The 11360-nt window shown below is 36.9% G+C and overlaps 1 pseudogene; it reads left to right on the top strand.

Annotated features, from left to right (window-relative positions):
- Positions 1–7194: 7194 nt before the first annotated feature.
- The window catches only part of LOC121324446, a 179936-nt pseudogene continuing 175770 nt past the window's right edge, over positions 7195–11360 (top strand).

The raw sequence follows: 11360 nt of genomic DNA, 5'->3' as shown, positions 1-11360 counted from the left end.
CTACAGAACTGGCTGCTGTAGGACACATTATAATATTTACTGTTAGCATCCCAAGTCTGAAACAACAGATGTAACTTATTCACCATGTAGTATGCGTGTGTATGTGTGTGTGTGTGCATGTGTGTGCATGTGTGCGTGTGGCACAGTTGGAAAACAGGTTAATTAACTTGATTTAACTAAACAAAACGGGCTTCCTTAACAAAACTTTACTGACAAAGGTTTCCAGACTACGACCTAATATATACTGTGCAGTTCCTAATAATACCTCTGGCTACGAAACCAACAGTACAGGCACCATGGAGATGTTGAAACCAGGTCTGTGTCATTTCATTTCTTTAATGCAATTTAAAGATTAACTCCCGTATAAATGACTCACTTTTGGAAAAATATGCAGCCTTCTATTAAAATGTTCTCAAAGTTTAGAAGTCACTAATTTATATGTTTAACATGTGAAACTCTATGATGGTAAATCCCAGCTAACCTTCTTAACAGCTGTTCCTATGCCATACAGTGCAATTTACAGAAATCCGATAGCTAAGGGGCAGTGAAAAGATCTGCCTCCTCTGAACCCCCCCTCATAAAACTTAAAGAAGATGTATTAGTTTGACTTCCTGTCTTGTTAATTCAGATTCACCAGCACATTATTTTATTCAAACAAAAGCTTTGAAAACTACGAAAGTTTACCTTACAGGGTAATATAGCAATATTGTCTTTTATTATGAATAAGTGAATCAAATGTTTTAAAATGCATGACTGGGGTTAAAGGATGGTAGAGTGGGGACATGTCACAGTGTTGGGGCTTATACAACAATTAGCTATTGCATTCAAAAACAGGCCTTGAGTTTTTATTTGGAATTTTACAGTACAATGTTACACATGACAAAAATAAAAAAATATATATTATGGTTATTGTTATATTATTGTATAAACATCTATTTACAGTGGTGACCTGGTCTCCCAGCCTCTATCATCATATTTTGCATGTAACTCATACGAAAGGGTCTAGATGTAGCCTTATTATTTGTTGTGTGAGTGCTGGTTGGTATGAAAAGACAAATGGGCATTAACACTTTATTACTATATATGAAGATGTTGGAAATGATTGCAAACATTCAAGAACAATCTTGGTTGTTCTAAACATGTGAATGGATTTTAAATATGCAGTTACAGGGTGTGCAGCAGATGTATAGATGCAATGTCGTTGAAACTCCACTGCAATGTTTTTGGTTTGGCTTTTCTTTGAATTGACTGAGGAAGTTGATTTATTAAATTTCATTTTAAGATTTAAGTGCTGCACTTCTACAGCTTGATGATGCTGTTGGGTTTATGAGCTTTTTAGGTGCAAAAATAATTTAAAAAAAAAAGCCCAACCAAAGACATCATTGGTCACTAGGCTGAAAACTAATAAAGGACCATGCATGAGAAATTAAAAACTTTATAGACAGTGTACTGTATAACATGCACTGTTAGCTAATGAGGCTCCTGAGGCTGTAATACTCTAAGAAATATTTAACATATTTAATTAGGACTCTTTTAAATACAGGTCTTTAAGGAACAATATGAGTTAGAAAGAAATTATCAAAAAAAAAGAGACCTGTATTTTGTTCAATTCCCCTTTTGCTGATGTGTAACCATTTAAATTGTGTTCAATTTAGAGAACCCCCATCTATCCCCAGTCTATCTTGCAGAAATACCGTGCTGAAGGTACTGTACTTGTCATTACTGGTCATTCACTCTTGCTGCTAAACAAAGTCACTTGAAAGTGCATTGTATCTACAGTACTGTAAGAGGGATACATGGGGTATTAGGAGTGCATGCATCTAGGTATTACCGTATTACATGTAGTACAATCTTATTTATGTGGGGGGAAGGGAATAATTAACCTTAGCCACCTTAAAAAAACTGATATTGTTCCATTAAAGAGGCAGCATGCATGACCGTGAGAATGTTTACAGGTCTCTATCACTTTAATGGTGTAATTTATCTTTTTTCTTTTTTTGCTGATTACCAGATCTATAGAACTAGATTTTTGTCCCTAGAGGTGTGCAAAAACGTGGATATAGTGACTTAACTAACTTTTACAATGTTGCAAATATCCCTATTCGCAACCTTTTTGATGAAGGAAAATACTCCAGTCATCTTTTTGCAAGTATGATAATTGAGCAAATAAAACACTGGAGTGATTAAAAGCTCTAGGGTATCAATGTCCAATTCAAATGAACTTTTAGCAGGGAGAGGAATTTTAGGAAAATGGAATGAGATCGACGATTCTGTTAACGCTGCATCAATTCAAATTCCATTGCATGAATTTCTATTTTCCAGTAACACTTTCTCCTAGCTAAAATTAATTGAATTGGCCCTTAAGTGCACATTGTACACTTTTTTTTGTGAAAGAAATGTTGTTAATGGTCTTTTTAATTTGGAGTAGTAATTGCTTTAGTTTTTTAGATGAATGATTTATGTGTGTGCAATGTTCCGCAGTTGTCTAATGTAATGTGAAGTGTACAGAGAATTAATATTTTCTTTTCAGTCAGGATTTTGTTTAATGCTTGCACATGTAGGACACTGTAAATAGGTAACTGATATGCTATGGTATTTGATTGTATTTATTTATATGCTATGGCTCACTTTCAGGTTTCACAGTGCTATCCTTTTCCACATTAGCATGAATGTCAAAACGAAACCTCTGCTTTACTGTACTTTAGTTTTTTGACAATAGTTTTGTTTTCTTTCACAAAAAAAAAGCTAATTGCAGTATGCCTTGTTAGATGTGGCACTGTTCTCTATGTTGTGTTACTGATAACTTTTAATTGACCTTTATACTGAGGGGTTTTAAATAAACAAAGTATTTTCTTTATAGGTGGGCCCCTTTCTGTAGTTCTCACTGAGAATGCCATTGTTTCATCAACGTGTTAAATGCACTTTCTGCACATCTCTAGTTTGCCAGGTTTCTGTAATAAAGGGAGGTTCACTTTGGTTGTTCCAATATCCCAGATATACGAGCCTGTCAACCTTAAATAATCCATTTGGGGGAAGCCTACTTACAAAACACAGAAAGTCTTGGTGGGTAAGTTGGAGGGGGAGGAGGTGCCTGGAGCATTCTACCACAGAAAATGTTAAACATAACAAATCTGATCTTACAAATACAAAAAAGCAAATGGGGAGAAAAAAAAAAAAAAAGGCGAGTCCCCCCCTCAAATTGAAAGAAGATTGAGAGGCTTGGAGCTTGGGCATTACTTTCAGGTTTGCCGTCGGGGAATCTGATTTTTATAAGACACTAAAAGCAATAAACAGGTTTATAGCAAATAAATAAATAAATTGATTTGATTTTTGAAATAATCCACCACATTGTTGCTACCTCCACCTCTGAACCTCATTAAATGCATTCAAAATAAAATGCCTATTGTGTAATTTAAATGTTAGTCCTTTAGGATCCTGCCTGTCAGTGCTCATCTTACAGATTCCTTGAACACCTGCATTATTAGAGTACAGGTGCAAACAGCAGACAATTTCCCAATTGCATATCATATTGAATATTTACAAGCTATATATACAGTGCCTTGCAAAAGTATTCAGACTCCTGACCAATTCTCTCATATTACTGAATTACAAATGGTACATTGAAATTTCATTATGTTTGAAATTTTATTTTAAAACACTTAAACTCAAAATCAGTTATTGTAAGGTGACATTGGTTTTATGTTGGGAAATATTTTTAAGAAAAATAAAAAACTGAAATATCTTGCTTGCATAAGTATTCAACCCCCACACATTAATATTTGGTAAAACCACCTTTCGCTGCAATAACAGCTTTAAGTCTTTTGGGGTAAGTATGTACCAGCTTTGCACACAGTGTCGGAGTGATTTTGATTTTTGATTTTTGTTTTTGAGCCATTCCAATGTTGCTTTGGCCTTGTGCTTGGGATCATTGTCCTGCTGAAAGGTGAATTTCCTCTCAAGCTTCAGTTTTTAGCAGACTGAAGCAGATTCTCTTGCAGTATTTTCCTGTATTTTGCTCCATCCATTCTTCCTTCAATTGTAACAAGATACCCATCCCTGCTGATGAGAAGCATCCCCACATACTTCACTGTAGGGATGGTGTGTTAGGTTTGCACCACACATAGCGCTTTGAGTTTTGGCCAGAAAGCTCTATCTTGGTCTTATCTGACCACAAAACCTTTTCCCACATTGTAGCTGGGTCACTCTCATGCTTTCTGGCAAACTCCAGACGTGCTTTCAGATGGTACTTTTTGAGTAACACCTTCTTTCTTGCCACCCTCCCATACAGGCCAGTGTTATGCCGAGCTCTTGATATGGTTGACTGGTGCACCATTACTCCACTCCCAGCCACTGTAGCTCCTTAAAATTGATTGTTGGCCTCTCTATGGCTTCTCTCACATGTCTCCTTCTTCTTTGAGCGCTGAGTTTTGAGGGACGGCCTTTTCTTTGCAGTGCCTGGGTCGTGTGATGCAGTTTCCACTTCTTGATTATTGATCCAACTGTGCTCACTGGGATATCCAAACACTTGGATATTATTTTGTACCCTTTCCCTAATCTATGCATTGGTATTACTTTATCTCTAACTTCTGTAGAATGCTCTTTGGTCTTCATTTTCCTTCAGATTCACAGCCTTACCAATGATCCTTCAACAGTGGGGTTTTTATCCAGAAAATGTGACAGCAACTTTAGTGGTTCACAGGTAGAGGCCAATGGTAAGGTAATTGTATCCTCGTTAGGGCAATTTCTTTCATAGGTGCAAACTGGGAGCTTCCACAGCACAGGGTTTGAATAATTATGCAAGCATGATATTTCAGTTTTTTATTTCTTTTAAAAATATTTCCCAACATAAAAACCAATGTCACCTTACAATATATATATATATATATAATATATATATATATATATATAATATATCTATATATAGATATTATTCTTAAATTTAACTGAAACCATTTGGTACGTACTCGATCCATATATAATATATCCACTTGACACAAAAGGTTTTTCCCGTGGTTCCGTTAATTATTTAAATTCAAAATTTACGAACGTTTGGGGGGTGGGGGGGTGGTGGGGGTTTCTTTTTTAAATTTTAAAAACATGTTGAGCAATAATCAATAATTTTTTGCATCTTAGAGATGCAAAATGTATATGGCAGATTTGTTGGTAGGAGGGTAAAATTCATACATGGAAAACTTTTAACATATTATATCCACAGATTGACCCAGAATTATTCATACATTTAAATCGTTATTTTGGAAATATATATGTGCTTACAAGACTGAGTCAACTGCTCTTTGTCAAATTAGGACTCAAGACTGCCCACCCCCTCTAGTGGCTGATAAGAGAGATTGCATGAGATGCAGCAAAATAAAACATTTATTCCACACCAATGAAGCACAAATATTTTCAACATAGTCTTGTAAGGTAACAACCTTTTCAAGATATGCAAAATATATTTAAGTGTTTAGATATCACGAGAATAAGGCATAGAAACCCAGTCTTACTGGATGCAGATTCAGCATACAGAGTATTTTATAAACATTGCTTTGCAGCCTCCATAATTACCTTTACAAAACAAAACTAAAAAGAATGTGCAGGAGTTACATGTCAACTGCAGTGCTCTGGAAACTGAATTGCAAATTTGATCAGCAAGCTTGCAATAGGAAGCTCTATTTACCACATCAAGCCAATCAAATCACTGCCTACCTGCCCTAATGAAGCAAGTAGTCAGACCATTTTGTGCCTCACACAGCCGAGTGAAAGGTCTAGTGTTTCAGTGGGTCATTGCACTTTGAGATCAAGACTGCCCATGCAGATACCTCAACTTATGGTGTAAAAGCCAGACCAGCATGTACTTCGCTTGATATGGTTCCTGTCTGTCTGTCTGTCTAAAGTATGCAGCTACATTACTAGGTCCCCTTTAAATCTTCCTACTTTACAATCTATACACTTTTGTTTGCACTAGCAACATTATCACCCCCCCCCCCCCCCCCCCCCCCCCACCTTTCTTGTAATGAAAATCTCTAGGTTCATTACTTGTTTCATTTTATTTAATGCACACATGCCCATGATTGTAAACCAACACAAGAGAAAGCTGGGTTACAGACAGTAATCACTTCCTGTGATGTAGGACAGATTCACTCCTGTGGTCTAACTGCAATCAGATAACGTAACCCTGATTAGCTTTATGACCTGAAAGATTAAAACTTTACTGTAAATACTGAGTTCCAAAGACAATGACTATTTTAGGTGAGACTTTCAAGTGCTGAAGGGGTCAAATCCTTTGAGTTTTCCAGCCTGATAAACAGCAGGAACACTTTCCACATCAGAAACAGTGACAAGCTATTTAGGAAAATGTGTGACATCTTGGACTTGCCATAACCAACCTGCAAAATAGACTTAATTGAAATGATCTAGTTTTGACTTGCAGTTAATAGCACTGTACTGTGTGTTTCTGGTTTGAAAGGTTGTAAGAGATATGTATAGGCAAGTTTGACTTAGGAGAATAGTGGCGTTGCCAAGCAACCAACAACAAATTTAAAGGAAATAAGAGACAAAAACATACACATGTTTTAGTAATTTAACAGGTCTAGTTTCCTACTGGAGACAGAGCAAGTATATCCCCATACAGCCCCAATATGTAATCTTATTTTTAATAATATGACTAAATAAACACATTATTTGAATACAGAAGAGTCATTTATGTATTTTACACAGAATTTTATTTTCACATTTGTGGATCCAGTCTCTAAAGGGGGAAAAGGCTGTTTCTGAAACCACTCTCAGTTCCTTCATCACTATAAAGCATATATAAGATACATATAGAAATAGTACAATTATATGACACAAGTTTGATTAAGAGTCTTTTTAATGTGCTCATCAATTGAAAAATACTCTACGTTAAAACATTTGTCCAACTTTTTTACTAGTTTATTTTTTTGTGCATGGTTCTTATAACAGCTTAGTCAAAAAACATCAAAACTACCTTTACAGAAACTGGACTGTCAACGGAAGGATGAAAAGTTTTAAAACTACTACCTCCGGAATGCAGAGCGCTCCTTCCCCTTTGCTTTTGCGCTGACTGGAGGATACTATTGAGCACCAGACCAATGAGCGCTCCAGTTGTGTCGTCACTCAGGGAAGTTGAAGTTGTTTTGAAAACCGCTATTTTTTTGTTGATTTAATTATAAATAATAACAGAGTCAATATTACACTACTGGGAAAAGGGTACTATTTTTTTTTTTTTAATAATAATAAAATACATGCGTTTTATTGTCAACTTTAAACCTAGATAGAGAATGAGGAGTTTTTTGGAACCGTTGTTTTGTTAACTTAAATTCATTTTACTTTCCTGAAGCTGACATCGCACTTTATTTGCAGTTGAGGGCTAATACAAAAAAACAGGTATGCTGCCCGAATTATGCGACAGATTGGACCGCCATCAAATCGAAACCTGTCAGGTACGTGCATTGTAGTTCTAGTTACTGCAGACTTTGCGGTGCGGTGCAATGCAGTGCAGGTCAGAAACTTAACCAAATGAATTCTACAGGAAGAAGCTTGCGTGCTTTGATATGCAAAGCGAGTTTCAGTACCTCTTCAGCAACATTTGCCTTATTTTTGTTGTTCCTTTTTACTACTGTTTTATTTTCTACACAGCATGCATACGCTAGAGTGACAGCATATTGTTGCCTGCCTCATCTACGCACAGTGTAATGCAGTGCTAGTGCAGGTGATGGTAGCACTGGTTGTAGTACTGTGGAGGGTACAACATGTGGCAGGTTTGCTGGAGCAATATTACCAATAAAATGCTTTTCAGATAAGAGAACATACATTATGCCGTTTACCAACACTTGATAAGACGATGCAATTGTGATTGTAGTAACTTTTAATTCAATTAATAACTGTCTTACCGTTAATTTTATAAGCACGGATTTAACCATTTTCTGGATTTAGCCAGTTTGATTGTTATCGGCTTTATTACACAACAAATCTTGGGCTTAGGCTAGCTCTTCAGTGCGCCTCAGTGACCCCGGCTCAGACATTCCCTGAGCAGAGGCAAGGTTCAGTAACTTGGTAACATCCATTGCTTATGCTGGTCAGGCAAAAAAGGCAGTTGGCTTGTCAACAGGAACGGTGGTCACCCGTTAATCTTCAATCTTCCAGTGACCTCCAGTAAACTTTTATAATCTTATGCTGTTATTGGAAGGATCCATATGGGCAAATTAAAAAAAAAAAAAAACTTTCCGTATGTAACCAGGTCCTCAATGAATTATTATTATTATTATTATTATTATTATTATTATTATTATTATTATTATTATTATGTTTATTTATTTGGCAGATGTCTTTATCAAAGGCGACTTACTGGTATTACAGTGCAGTACAGTGTTACAATGAAAGATTCATATTTAAAAACAGTTTAGTTTATAGTAAGTACAAATAAAACTACTAAAATACAATATGAACTAGGATGCAACCAGTAAGGGTTACAACAAGTTGTATCTACAGTGACCTATTGGTAGTGCAAGGACTTCACCTTGAATACAAAATTTCATACCAGTGGCGAGCATTTTCTTTGTTCAGCTATTTAAAAATGGTTACTATAGCTTTGTGCTTGGTATGTATTTAATGAAATCACTTGAGATGTAACCTCTTTTTTGACAAAGGTGTCCAGGGGACTCAATATTAGGCTGCAGCAGCAATATTTACATTGAACTGTGCAGGAAGATTGCAGATATAAAGACTCAAATAATGAGAGAAAGCAAGTGTAGCCCATATTTACTACACTAATGCCTTGGTCTAACAATAATTTGCAGTTTGCCTGTTCGAGCTTGTGGTGTGGAACGATGCTTAATATTCGGTATTTCTCCCCTCCCAGGCCTTACAGCTAAGGGACAGGTGGTCCCATGCTTTTTTCCCCACCTCACTACGGGGGTTGGATGTGGTGCTTCAGGGCAGGCTGGCCAGTGGAATTCTCACTGAGGTAAAGGAGTGACTCAGGCTGCTGCTTTCACTAATACAGACTCACAGTCCTGTCTAATTGCCAGTGCCAGGGTTTGTTTCTGTCTTCTCTAAAAACATGGAAAGACCAGTTTGTGTCCATGTTTAATCACACTGGCACACAACTGGTCTGTCAAATTAAACATGTTGTAAGGTTTGAAATGTATTTCCCTCCACTTCTGTACTTTCAGGTTCCATTTTCTGTGTTGCTCTGTTTTGCGCTATTGCTGCTATGGTTGCGAAGCTATGGCCTCCACCTTTTAATTTGCTCATGTTCTTAAACAAACAATGTGAACATTGCTGTTTATACACATTGGCAGTAAAAATGAAGCACCAATGCTCCCTCCATGTTACTTGTGAAGGTGCTCCCTCCACTGTATTTATTAATATACTGCATCAAATTGTCTTTTTTTTCAAACATTGTGTATGTCATACATTTAAAAATGTAGCTAGATTGTATGTAATATATTTTTTATATATATATATATATATATATATATATATATATATATATATATATTCTTGACCATAATTTACATAAAAAATAGACCAACTCTTTTCAGTTGCACACTGACTATAAAACAATAAAAAAAACAACCTGATTGAGTAACATACATTTGTAGATATTTATGTACCTTATCATGTCCTGATTAGTTGCGGTTGTTTCTGCTCTACAATTCGTTTTTTACGTGGTACGTACAATGGTCTACGGTGTGCTTTTTCCATAATCTCATTTACCTTTCCCTGTACGCTGCCAGTAAGAGGTGTGACCTCTTGATTTTCTCTGTTACAGGCTATGAGACCCTCTGGTTGTGGGAAGAGCCGGTTCTGTAGGATGCTGCGTGTTTTAGCAACCTTACCACACACCATTTCCAAAGTACTTCAGTCTACAAGGGAGAGTAGTTGAAATGGCGCAAAAGATTCACTTATTCTGTGAATTGACCTGCCAGATTGTGTTAAAATTTAAGGATTAAAACATTGACTTTCTAAATGTCATCTGATATATTAATATGAGCCTGTAAAAAATTAGACTGTGTCTTTGTTGTTTTCAGCCATACCACCTTAGCCAGTTCTGAAAAGATAAACAAGGTCGAGCCTGCTTGCAAGCTAGAGTACCTTTATGGAAAATCATATTGTTGCAGGAAGTTGTGGTATTCAGTTTAAGGCACTCTTCTATTAAAACCAGAGCTTAAGCAATGCCCCAATACCTGGAGGAGGTGTCACTGGGTTGAATCAAGGTTTTATTTCCTCCATAAACACTAAAACAACTGTATCACTCCCAAAGAAGAGCTTCCCTTGCTAAATCCCAATAGAGGCCATTAAAACTCCTCCCTACCCTAACTGATTACCAAACTCTTCAATACCCCTTTGTTCCACAGGTCAACATCAGGAATCTCTTCTCAGTCAGGTTAAAAAAAATTAACAAACGACTTGATTTAATATAATGTTGTTTATATTTTTCTAGTCTTTATACAGTGTATTCCATAAATAGGTGAACGCAGACCATTTCCTTCAGCAAATTCAATATGATCACCCACAACTTCAGTCAAAAGAACCCAGTGTTGGAAAGTGGAAGACAGTGTGTAATTTGTGTTCGCATACTTATGGATGACACGTAAAGTGTACAATATTTTCAGTCCAGCGTCATGAATCCTTGAGGTTCAAATCATATTTTGCTGTAACTCATCTAGGGGTTAAGTTCAGATTTTGTATCATTCATTAACCTTTGGAGTTGGGAGCTATATTTCTAAACTTAATCCGTAATAGACCAGATCCAGTTCAATAAAATTCAGACCTCAAACTAACAAGCACAGCTACAGTAATTCATCTCATACCTATGCAAGTTCAGATTCCAGAATTCCAGGGAATCTCAATGCATGTGTGGAACATCTCAGCGTAGACTGAGTGTAGACCCAAGTCCAGTGGGGATGAAGGCCCCCCTGTGGTGGCATGTTGTTTTATACTGTTTTTATACTGTTTATACTGGCATTTGCTGTGAACCAGTAAAGAATCACATACTGAAATGGGGGAACATTAAGTGGGTCCCTGCCTTCTCTTCCAGGTTAGGGGGCTTGGAGGAGGAGATCATCTCAAAGAAGGCAGGGCTAGTAATCATCGACTCCATCGCCTCAGTTGTGTGCAAGGAGTTTGACGCAAGTATCCCTGGCAACCTCAGCAAGAGGAGCAGTCTGCTGTCTCAGGAGGCAGCCATGCTCAAGTAGCTGGCCGAGGAGTTCTCCATCCTGGTAATGAATAGATTATTTATAGCTTCTTGGTTATAGTTCTGCGTTCCAGGCGTTTCATACATTTCCATGGCTGTGCACTGTTTCACTTTGTCACACTGATTCAGATTTCGAAAG

Source organism: Polyodon spathula, chromosome 12, assembly GCF_017654505.1.
Source record: "Polyodon spathula isolate WHYD16114869_AA chromosome 12, ASM1765450v1, whole genome shotgun sequence".
NCBI classification, from domain to species: domain Eukaryota; kingdom Metazoa; phylum Chordata; class Actinopteri; order Acipenseriformes; family Polyodontidae; genus Polyodon; species Polyodon spathula.
This window is presented reverse-complemented; position numbering and strand designations above follow the sequence as displayed.